This window comes from Ictidomys tridecemlineatus, chromosome 7, assembly GCF_052094955.1.
Source record: "Ictidomys tridecemlineatus isolate mIctTri1 chromosome 7, mIctTri1.hap1, whole genome shotgun sequence".
Lineage (NCBI taxonomy): Eukaryota > Metazoa > Chordata > Mammalia > Rodentia > Sciuridae > Ictidomys > Ictidomys tridecemlineatus.
Window position 1 is genome coordinate 60,391,574 of NC_135483.1, and position 12,420 is coordinate 60,403,993.

The 12,420-nt window shown below is 40.9% G+C and overlaps 1 pseudogene; it reads right to left on the reverse strand.

Annotated features, from left to right (window-relative positions):
* Window positions 1-4,695: 4,695 nt before the first annotated feature.
* LOC144365702 (extracellular sulfatase Sulf-1-like) overlaps window positions 4,696-12,420 on the reverse strand; it is a 52,650-nt pseudogene continuing 44,925 nt past the window's right edge.

Below are 12,420 nucleotides of genomic sequence, written 5' to 3' on the forward strand. Positions count from 1 at the left end.
CATGGAATATGTCTTATTTCCATTAAGACCCCGGTCTTGTGGATATTTGAGATGCTGAGATTCACTGTGGTATGTGCATACGTGTACATAGGAAAGTTAGGTCAAGTTCATTCCACTAGCATTCCTATTCCTATCCTGCCCTCCCTTCCCTTCATCCCCCTTGTCTAATCCACTGAACTTCTATTCTTTCCTCCCTATTGTTGTGAGTTACACCCACATAGCAGAAAAAACTTTAGAGCTTTGGTTTTTTTGAGATTGGTTTATTTCCCTAGGCATGATAGTCTCCAGATCCATCCATTTAGCAGTGAAGGTCATAAAGTCATTCTTCTTTATGGCTGAGGAATAATCTGATTTTCGACACTTTACTTCCTTCTTACAGTGGGATCTCTGAAGGTATCTGTGGGCAAAGTCATCTACATCAACAACACAACTTAAAGAAAGGCGAGTTCACTAGACCAATGTGAACAGTGGTCACATCAGCATTGCCTGCTCAGAAGTAGATAGAGAGCCAGATTATGAGCTATGCTCATTCCATTGACCCCAGAGTTGGTATGTCATCAGTTTACTAGAGAAAGAGTGTAAAATAGAAGAGGTGTTATTGTCCAGGGGTGGGCAAAGGAATCCAGAAAAGTATACATGAAAAGAAAAGGTACGTTTAAATCAATATGGGGCCGGGTGAGGTGATGTGGGCCTGTAACCCCAGGGACTAAGGCAGGAGGACAGCAAGTTTAAGGCCAGCCTCGAAATTTAGCAAGACCCTAAGCAACTTAGCAAGGCCCTGTCTCAAAATAAGACATAAAAAGGACTGGGATGTGGCTCAGTGGTAAAGCACCCCTGGGTTCAACCCCTGGTACCAAACAACACCAACTAATGTGGGAACTGAAGGATGGACGAGATTTCTGCAGGCTGAGATGGGGTTGGGGGTAGGTGTAAACCGGGGTGGGGGGTAGATGCAAAGATAGGGAAAAATTGGGGCCTTGGAAAGTGGTGCTAATTCAGAAGAACCTAAGGTGGCAGGAGAGGTCAAGGAGGAACAGGAGGCAGCTAGAAGGCTCAGAATCCTCCTGCTCACATGGAGAGCAGGAGAAACACTAAAAGATTCCTGAGCAGGAAGTGGGATCAGAGATGAAGCAATGAAGGACACATCTGGTAGACTGTGGGATGTGCTGGGTGTAGGAAGGGGGCTGGGGCTGGAGGTAGGAATGGGGACTTGGGGACTATTGCATCTTTTACAGCAGCAGCCTCTGTGAGTCAGAAGGGCCTCAGAGACCCATCGGGGTGAAGCACATGGAGATATTAATTGTCCTTTATACTTGGAAACATAAAGCAGAATTGGAATAAATTGGGGAATCGAAGACCTTAGGCAGGACCTCAAAGTTAAGCATTTAAAGATCTTTTAAATTTACGTCCACATGTTTAGATATGTTGACATGGGGTTGGAATATTAAGTTTTCAGTCCTTTGTTCTTAACTCCAAAACCCCTGCAGATGCGAATGCCTTTTGGATTTATTTTTTATGTTTTAAAATTTTTTTATTTTATTTTTTAACTGAAGGTCAGGAGGGGCCTCAGAAATCATTTAATTTGAGGATGGCAAATAGGTTCGTGTCTCACGTGCCAACACCAATTCAGCCGTGGTCAGAGCTGGCTGGAGAAGTATCTGGCTCTGTTGAGAAGGACTCTGGGGCACAGCTGCTCCAGCTTCATGAGGATGTGTCCTCATGAATCCCCAGCACATTTTTAGGACAAGAAAGTACAAATGTTATGGACTTGCCATCCTTGATCCAAACTTCTTTTACAGTTTATTTATTTTTTTTAATAAATTCTAGAGTTGTTTTAAGAGAGGTTTATGTGACTTAAGCTCACACAGTAAAAAATTAAGAGTTTGAATGTCATGCTCATTGTTCCTTCCTGGCTGAATGGGGTCTCATTATCAACTGGGGCCCCTCTGAGGCTTTTCTTTTCACTGACCTTGTGTATGTGTACCTGCACGTGCGCGTGCGTGTTTAAATGGAGAAAGGAGAGACACAGAGACTCACTTTGTGGGGGCAGGGGAATGCACAGTTGGGAAGTTAGCTCAGTCCTTTGGAGTATTATTTGTCATGGATTGAACCAGGCTCCTTGGTCAGTCAACCTTGAAGGGCCCTTCAGTTTCTGAAGTACAGTCTGAAACACAGCCCTGCCTGAGAGGCCCAGTCTTCTCATGCTCTTTACACATGACAAGTACAACATAAATATGGAATTGTACTAAAACAGGTTCTCTGGGATAACAAAAACTTGGCTTAGATACTTTTTACAGGAAAGGAACAAGAAGCCAAGCACATATTGCATACTCTCTCTTGTATGTGGAAATGAAAACAAACATTGACCTGAAGGTAGAAGACTGATTAGGGACATTGGGAAGGGTGCTGGGGCGGGGTGACGGTGGAAGGGTGGGTGGACATGATCAGTGTGTGCTGCATGCACATATGGAAATATCACACCAAATCCCATTAGTATGTACAAGAGCATGTCGATTAAAAACAATAAGGTACAGAGATGCAACTTTAGACAATAATGTTATCATAAACTCTTCTGATGATACTATGGTTTCCTCAATCATCCTAAGTTTAGTTGAAAAGTCCTTAAATCCTTTGCTTTTTTTTTTTTTTTTTTTTGTCCTTCATTTTTAACCTTCTGATCTCTGGACATTTCACAGATTCTTAGCCCCTCTACCTAAATGCTAACTCTCCTTAAGGGGAGTTGGAACAGAAAGTATACAGGAATTGTCAATCAGAAAACATGAAGTCTTGGAGAGGGGTTAGGTTTCCATAGAGCTTCATGATCCCCAAAGAACACAAACTGCTTTTGTTAGGTGAGTCTTCTTGCTTTTGCAAAACTCCATTTGTGCTGCCCAGGATCAGCCATATAATTCTCAGGGACCAATGGAAAATGTCAACGTGAGGCCCTTTGTTCAAACATTGCTAAGTCCTTCAAGATGTAAGGACAGAACATTCAAGCAAGCACAGGCCCTTTGCAACTTCCCAGGCTGTGTAACAGGAAGCCACCTGGTGCTGCCTCTGCCACATCCTTCCTGGTGGCAGTGAGGAATCTTTGATCTGATAATGTTCTAGAATGTGTGGACTTAGTGGGGGCAGGTGGGACTTCACAAGTATGGTTAATGTTCCATCATTTAAGCTGAGATAGGACTCAAGTTAACTTGCAGGGAACAGGTGCACCACAAAAACTTGGTTAAGTTCATTTCTCTGAAGCAGGTAAAGTTCAAACCCCTTTTATTCGAGAATATTGCTTCTAGACTTTCCTGAAGCCAGAATTGCTCTATAAAAATATCACAGAGTATTATACAGGATTAAAAAAAAAACACAGTATGCTTCCTAATATCTTGGAATCTTTTTTACAAAGCACAGCATTCATGACCATATATATGTTTATTCTATCATTTGGCCAATGACACACATCTGATAAACAGCTAGTTAATTTTAACATATGTACAGAGTCTATGATTAAGAGTTAAAGTTACCAAAGATTCAACTATAACATGTTAAAATTTTTAAAAAGTTTATCTTGAACACTTAAAGGAAACATAATTTACCTAAGTGCTTGAATTATCTAAAAAATAAAAAGAAAATTACTGTTAAGCTAAACAAACAAATAAACAAACAAAACCTTCTTGGAAAGTTGAATGGGCTCTGATGACTCTGATGAGGTAATCCTTTTGCTGGAATTTAAAAATCTAATATGAAACAAGAATATTTGCCAGAATACAGAGTTCTTCAATAGCAATTTTGAACTATATCCTTAAACAAAACCAGAACTTGGCGATGGTCTTAAAAAGTTATATAACACAATGCTATAAAGTTAACCTCCCTTATGGTCTATTTAAATTATGAGACATTGATGATTTTCATTTATTGGAGAAAATTCGTTACATAAGTTCAATACTACACATAAGTTTTCAATGCTTAAGCTTATTAACCAGGCCAAGAAAACAAAATGCAGATGGAAATAAAAAGTCTTTAGCCCCTTTTTTTTCCTGTCAAGAAAATAAGCACAATTTAGCAACCTTATTAAGCATACAGTGGACAGCTTGAGCCAGGTGCAGACAGAGCAGTCAATCTTGGTTTTGTTTATCTGTCTACCTATTTATTTATTTATTTTCACCACCAGCATTATTAGCCACGTCTTTCTGCTACTCAATTTTAGCAAGTTGAGGTAAAACGCGTGCAATATTTTATGGCAAAAGCATATGTTAAACAATATGTGATCCATACTGTGTGTCATCCTGGGGGATCTATTTGACTGTGTCACACTGAGAGCAAACAGGGTGTCTGTGATACATCTGTAAAACAAATTATATGCACCAAATACACATGGCATTCCAATCTCAAAGTGCAAGATAATTGAATCCACAATGATGGCACTGAAAAATTCCAGTGGCTCAAAATGAATCAAAACTTCCTTATGCTGGCAGCACAATGTGGCCAAGGGTGTTGATTTTAGAAGCTTGGAAAGGCACAGTTTTAGCCATTTTGACTGGGTAACATTTACATATGCACGACCCTATAATGCTCAAAAGATAATACTGGCTTAGTACCAAAACGAAAACCAAACAGAAAAAAAAAAAAAAACCTCAACCTTTCTTTCTATTCTTGTCAAATAATGAATTCTGATACGTCCCTGTGTGCACAACACTTACACACTAACTCTTTCTGCACAAAGGTACCCAGGGCTGCTTGGAATGTTGGTAGCTATGATTATGCTTATTAGTTTACTAATAAAAAGTTAAAAAAATACTGTGTGTAGGATGAGGTAATAATTTTATCTAACTGGGAGAGTGGAAAGCAGGCACTGCCTTCTAGATTGTAAGCTCTCCTTTGTGTGATTCTTCTCCATCCTCTCTGCTCTGCTGGAATGAATAGACTGGTCCATGATGGACATGTTGAAGGTCTGATGAACAGAGGCTCCCTCAGAATGCACAGGAAGATAAAACTGATCTTCAAAACTTCTTCTCCTGGACCAGCATCCTGGGGAAGTTCTTTCTGATGCCTGCTGATATGGGCTGCAGCCTGGGGGTAGGGCTGGTGCACCAACTCTCACACCATTGCTACTGAAATCACTTTCAGAAAGGAGTGACCTCTTCAATCCCCATCCATTTTTCAGTTTTACCATTTCTCCAGTGATCAGAATTCAAACAATTCACTTCTAGAATGTCATTATTCTGTTCAAGTTTACTCTCTAGACTTAATGTTGGTTGGTTCAAATGCAGGGTCTGAAGGTTTGGCAAGGTCAAACGAGGTTCTTCCCCAACTGTGTGACTTAGGCCTTCATCTGACTCTGCAGAGGCCGTATCCACTGGCGTAGAGAGCTCAGCAGAGACAATCAGGAACCCATTACCTTGAGCAGTTTTCGTATGCTCAGAGTGACTGTTCAGTTTTCTGCTCAGAGTGACTGCTCAGCAGTGCAAATACTCCATCTATACCCTTCAAGTCATTAGTCCAGTCAACCAGACTAAGTCTGTAGCTGAGTCTGTACCTATAGATGTTTTCGTTCACACTGTATAGTTCCTCCAGGCCTTGCCAGCTCATGGCTGCCGTGAGACTGGGCAGATTAACCTTCCCATCCGTCCCATAACTGTTCTCTGTGGAGAGAGAGGTAAAGGTGTCTCATTAGTGCAAAACATGTTTCCTACTTAACTGGACAAGCAACTGACCCTGCAAATCAATTCAAAATAGAACAGTAAAAGGTATTTTTTCCTAATCAAGGAGTGACTTTAATTACAAAAATAATTGCATGACAACTAAAAATTGAAAAAAAAAAAAAAGCCAGGTGTGGTGGTGAATGCCTGTAATCCTAGCAACTAAGGAGGCCCAGGTTCGAGGATCATAAGCTTGAGGGTAGCTTGGGCAACTAGCAAGACCCTGTCTCACAGAATAAAAAGGGGCTGCGAGATGTAGTAAAGCATCCCTGGGTTCAATTCTCAGTACAGAAAAAGAGAGGAAAAAAGGGAAAGAATAAAAATCAAACAAATAAAAGCTTCTCCATGTTGGCATGGTTGGTGTTAGAATTGGCACCGTCCTACCCATCAGAAGACTTGAGTTTTACTGTCACTCTGTCACCAGGAGAGCATGTGAGACTGTGTGAGTCTTGGTCAAGTACCACTCCTCTCTAAGAGGAACTGGAGACTTTGGAGACACAACTGATTCCAGATGTTGGGGGGCAAAAACACAAGATAATCTGGAACACACTGCTGGGCTAGAAAGCAATGCAGTGCTCAAGAATGATGGGGATGACCCAGCAGCACACTGAAGCCAATAGAAGGCACCAGTGGCTGAACTTGGAACACTTGGATCCTTAAAAGATATAATGATAGCAAAAGAATATCCATGGAATAAAAGGAAGGCTTACCATTCCATATGGATACAAATAAAGCAGTAAGAAGGGACATTACTTCTTTACCATGGAACACTACCTAAGAAATGGAAGGGACACCCAGCATCTTGGGAGGCTGAGGCAGGAGGATTGCTAGTTCAAAGCCAGCCTCAATAACCTAGCAAGGACCTGAGCAACTTAGTGAGAGCCTGTCTCAAAATAAAATGCAAAATAAGGCTGGGGATGTGGCTCAGTGGTTAAGTGCCTCTGGGTTCAGTCCTCAGTACCAAAAAAAAAAAAAAGGGAGGAACAATTGGGGTGGAAAATCAACAATTGCAGTCATCATGTTAACATTGAGTGATTCAGGCAAGAATCAAGACTGTCTGGAAAAAGCTAGTCGGTGAATTACTTATTAATTGAAAAGGAAGAATAGCAATTATACCTAGCAACCCACACTTTAGCAAAATTATCAAAGGTTGCACCACCAAACAGATGTCATGCAGCTCCTGATGAGATACCCTGAGGGTACGACATTGTTTTAGGCATATTCCTGCCCCAAATGCAAAACTCCAGGCCCATGATGAGGGAACATCAGAGAAACCTCAAACTGAAGGACGCTCTGCAAAACAACTGGCCTGTACTCTTCAAGATGTGGAGGAACTGTTCTAGAAGAAGTGATACTGAAAAGAGGTGACAATTTACCACAATGTATGGTTCTGTATTGGATTCCAGATCAGACAAAGAAAAGCCAAAAAGCTATAATTATGAGATTATTGGGATAATTGGTGACATTTGAATATAGAATGTGGATTAGAGGATACCTATCAACACTGAATTATCTGATTTCCATAAATGGCAGCATCTGATTTCCATAAATTATGGCAGTTATGTAAAAAATGCTCTTAGGAAATATATATTAAATCATTTTTATATAAAGAGGTATGATGTCTGCAAATTACTTGAAACTGATTTAGAAAAAGAAAAGTGTGTAATATGGGGGAGGGGCAGAGAGAATAAGGGGAAATGATGAAGCAAGTAGGGTAAAATTTCTTGGAACTATTCTTGCAAGCTTTCTGTAAATGCAAAGTTAAATCAAAACAGCATGTTGAAGAAATATTAGACTTTAAGACCTAAAACCCCCATGTCCTTGTCCTGGGTTCTGCCAGCCTTCAGCTCACAAAAGGAAGTCTTTGTCTTGGGCCATTCTGAGGTTCTTTATTCAGAGAGCAAAGGTCTGAGTAGGGTTGTTCTGGAGAGAGCATCTCTAGGCTAATTCTAGATGATTTCAAGTTGTGGTAATTGTTCTCCAACCCTCGAAACAGAAACGTTGTGAATCCGTTAAGAAAGATTCAAGAACACGCGTGGTTCTCAAACTGAGTTTTACTTCTTCCTTAATGACACAAAATATGCTAATGTCCTATGAGCTAGTGTCTCTGCGCTCTTCAGCACACTGTTTCTTTTGTGGAAGCTTGCTCCGTGCCATGCTGTTTTCAGCATGCTCACCAGCAAGGCTGGGACTTGAACCCAAGGGTGACTGTCTCCAGCACCTGTGCTTATAACCACAGTGCAGTATAGCCATGTCACCCACAGCCATCATCAGAACCAACTATTGCTCTATGGAGAGATGAATCAATACAAACCAAAGCAAGGTGGATGGTCTGGTTGTTGAGGGTGGAGATTATGTGGTCACCTGGCCAGGAGGACCTGGTGCAAAGGTTCTGGAGGCAGTCTTACCAGAGCCAGGCTGCCCAAAACTACTCACCATAGTCCCACACTGACCGGTTCAGGACAAGACAACTGGTCGACCTCAGATTTTGGGAAAGGACTTCTGATTGACCACCCAGGGAGAGAGAAAGAGAGGAGAAGAGGCCCTCTAGACCTAATAGTCATACACTGATCAGCTCAGGACAGGACAACTAGTTGACCTCAGCTTTTTGGAAAAGGACAACTGGTAGTTCATCCTGGAGGCGAGGGGAGAGATGGGGATAGAGAGAAAGAGAGAGAGAGAGAGAAAAAAAAAAAGAGAGAGAAACTTCCCCTTACAGCAAGTAAGCCCACAGCCATGACTGCCAGGAACTCTTCTAAGACATCGAAGAGCAGAAATGGTGACTTTCAAATTCAAAAAGAAAAATAAATACCCTATCAACCTGTTGATCCTACTCTATTTTGCAAGACAGAAGTTATTGCTTTCAAATCAAACTAAAAATTATTTCCTAAGTTGTGGGTGACTTTTTCTTACTGGAAAAAGACTGCATAAGAAAAGCATTTCGGCTCCCTTTGCCTCTTACACTTTATAACTATGAACAAGTCAATAAACAAAAACAAAAAGAGGGAACAGTTTTTTGAAAAACCTCTAAATAAATCAGAAGATTAAATTTTGAAAATCTATAAGAAGATAGTTTTAAAACACTTATAATCCACATTGTATATGATAAATTTTCTACAATGCTCTGTTGAACTTTTCAATTCCAAATCTTTCAGATCTGATAGTTATCATTTTTCTCATTAATTTAAGATTAAGATACATTTTAATTAGTCTTTTTTTAACAAAGTCTTAAGGAACTAAGGCTTTTGAGTGGGTTTAAGTGGTGTGCCATGGATGGAGGGCCCTGTACTGGTAAACGCCACCCAGACATACAAGTTTTCTGCTAGCTCCACATATATAGTGGCTTGTTTTGCATCTGTTCCAGCAAGACACAATGAACAGGCAAGGCCACATTCATCATGCAGGTAGGGTCCGGTGAGTCCCCAGGTTTGATTGACAAGTCAAATGTCCTCTTAGCAACTCCCCTGTTAAGATGTGTCTGCCATGGTGAACATCTGCTGTAAGATGGTTCACCTTATGGATTATGAAAAGGTAGAGTCTGGAAATTCCAGTTATTTTGAATTATAGAGTATCCTTAGAGTTGCCCTTTTGTAAGGAGCTTCAAAAGAAAAAGAAAAGTAACAAGTAACATCCTGTCACCCTTGTTCATGTGCTTCCCAAATCTGAAGTTGCCAAAGCTGTGTCAGAATGACCACAGAAGCAATTGATTATTTAGCTCCTTGGGTGGTGGTGGCAGGGATCAGGAAAGGGGAGCATCCTGTCCCAGATGCCTGTCACTTAACTGCACCCCAAGTACAGTTAAACCTCCTTCATTTCAGTTGTCCAGGAAGGACTTCATGGAGATAACTGACTCAGCTTTGACTGGTGTGTATCTTAAGTTACCTGCTAATAATACCCTTTCACCTCTTTCAATGACAGAAGTGAGAGGATGCTAGACTGAAAATCCCTCAGCTGTAAAACAGAGTGCATTAAAACATAACTGTGAAGTCAATATTTAGTGTTAGGTTCTTTTATAACGTTACACTTCAGAAATGTCTGAATGCGACTGCAGGGAGCAGGGAAAATAGTCCGAGTGTATGAATCTTTTAAATGTACTTGGAGGGGGGAGGTGACTCAGGGTCGATGTGGGGACAGATGGAGTAAAAGAAAGAAGAAAAATGGGAGAGAAAATAGAAGAGATGCATAATGGCTATCAAATATCCTCAAAATAGTTTCTTTGGTTTGTTTCCATCTTCTTCAACACCTTCCTATTGTCATTTAGCTTCTTGTTAGACAAACCAGTTACTTCTAAAAGGAGGAATCTGAGACTCTAGATCAGAAGGATGAAGGGAGAGGTGGCAGGATGAACAGGGTCCCCTGAAATGGCAATATTCTTTTATTTTTCTGAGAAGATATCCATATGCCTGGCGCTGATTGGATCCATGTTTCTTTGTCAGAAATTTTTCTCCTAAGAGGATTCATTAATAAAGATTCTGGCATATCCATGCCTAAGTCCCCTCAGAAGAGGTGGCAAGGACAGTCCCCATCTTCTTCACATGGCATGCCTTTTATAGACCCTCCTGAGGTCTGTGCAATGGCTGATATTCCTGGCGACCAAGGCACACATTCCATATGTGGGTCCCCCCTCCAGAGCACAGTGAAGTAGGAAGGGATAGATGTGGCTGAAGGGGGAGAAGATGTCAAGGCTGGATGCTTATGAGGTTCATGGTTCTCAGTGCTATGTTGAGACTTGACTGAGTTTTGACTCTAGATATCCTGCCCTTAGCTCTGGCACCTTCTCTGAATTCACCACCACCCTGCAGAGCCTTCCACATTCTCCTAATTATAGCTGCCTTTGCCACTGAATGACCATTAATGAGGAAATTCCTTTGGTTTACTCCAAGTTCAGCCTTAGAATGTCCTTAAATTTCTCATTAGTCCTTTCGTGTTACCGGTGTTATATTAATAAAAATCTTTAATGGTTTCCATGAAACGTCCCACCAAATTAATTGGCACTTCAAAGAGAAGAGATCTCCCATCCTCTCCCAGGGCTCTGAAAGGCCAGTCTGTGTTTCTCCCCTTTCACATCATTCCATGCTCCAAAGCATCACCCAACAAGCACACAAGCATGAGGGTGAGTAAGTGCTTGGAGATGCAGCTTGCTGGGTCAATGAACTGATGTAAAAGCAAAGCTAAAGATCTATAACCAGGGACCAAATGTGATGAAGAACACAGTTAGAAAAAGCATGCACTCCAAGCTATGTTCTGAGACATGGTAAGAAGCAGAAATTAGTTTGAATGGTGAGAACATGCAATTATTGGAAAGAAGTTTCCAAGAATAAAAAAAAAATGTGAATACCTGTGTGGGTCATAGATTCCTTCATCTTTAGTTCCTGATATAGGAAAATACAAGAGTGATTTATATTATCTTGAGAACTCATAAAACCATTCACTATGTAGTTTTTCATACACCACATCTAAACCCTAGAAAGAAGCATATTGGGTTAAATACAGAGTGCTGAAATCCAGAGATTTTCTATTAGAGGGGCTCAAACTGAGGACTGAAAGCTACAAATAAAAAGGCTTAAGGTTAAAAAATAAAAAAGTTGAAGTTCCCATGAAAAAATAAGAGTTGAGTTCATTTAAAAGCAGTGAAATAAGTACTTCCAGAAGTTCACATAATTCTCAGTAGAAGTTAAATTTGGGCTCTTTTTCAGACAAAACACTTGAAAAATGGACCCATAATGATCTCCCTTCGGAATAGTCTAGAAGGTGGATGACTTGAAGTGGAGCAGCAATACCAGACTCCACCTGGCACGTCATTCATCATTAAGGACTTTATCAGATGTCACCAAGTAGAGCTGCACTGTCATCACCAGTGAGTTAGAGTGTCATGTTCTTTTGGGGAGAGGTATCTGGGTATAATATTTCTAGTGCCTCATTAGTTGGCTTAGATTCCAGGCCTTTGTGGGTTGTTTCTTTCTTTCCTTTCTTCTTTTTATAAGATTTCAGGAAAAGGTCATGAGATAAGCAGGATATTTGAAAAGATTTGAGCTGAGAGGGGTTAGTGACCAAGGGACCTATTCTGCAAGCCCCGCCCTCTCTTGGCTTAGTGACTAATTTTAACTAAGTGTTAACTGATAAGTGCTGATTGAGAACTGTGATCTCTCTCACAGGATTTATATTTTCTTATAGGATGCTCACAGCTCAAAAAAATTTAGCATCTTATAGTGGTGGACATTACAGGCAGGAAGGATGGAGGGGACCCCCTTTCTCCCTTCAAGTCCTACGACCCAGAGAGCTGCCCACTTTTACTCTGAGGATGCTGGCTCTGTATGGGACCCACAAGACACAGTTTAAAACTCAGCTGCATACAAAGGGCTCCTGCAAACTGCTCCCAAATGCCTGTGAGTCCAGTTCTTTACTCTTTTGGGGTTGTCAGACTCTTCTATACCAATGTCCTTACCAGCTTCAGTTCTTTCTCTCTCCTTCTCTGGATAGCTGATTTTAAATTTTTACATAAATATTGAGAAGCAGTGTGTATTCTCATTAATTGGTAAAAAGCTGGGGCTGATTTTGAAAGAGAACTGCATCTCCATGAGCCAGAGGAAAAATCAGTTCAACACTGCAGAGCAGGGACGGAACACTTGGCTGATTCCATACAGACCCTCTTATACTTTCAGATCCCAAGGGAATACACTGCTGATTTTGAAAGAGAACTGCATCTCCATGAGCCAGAGGAAAAATC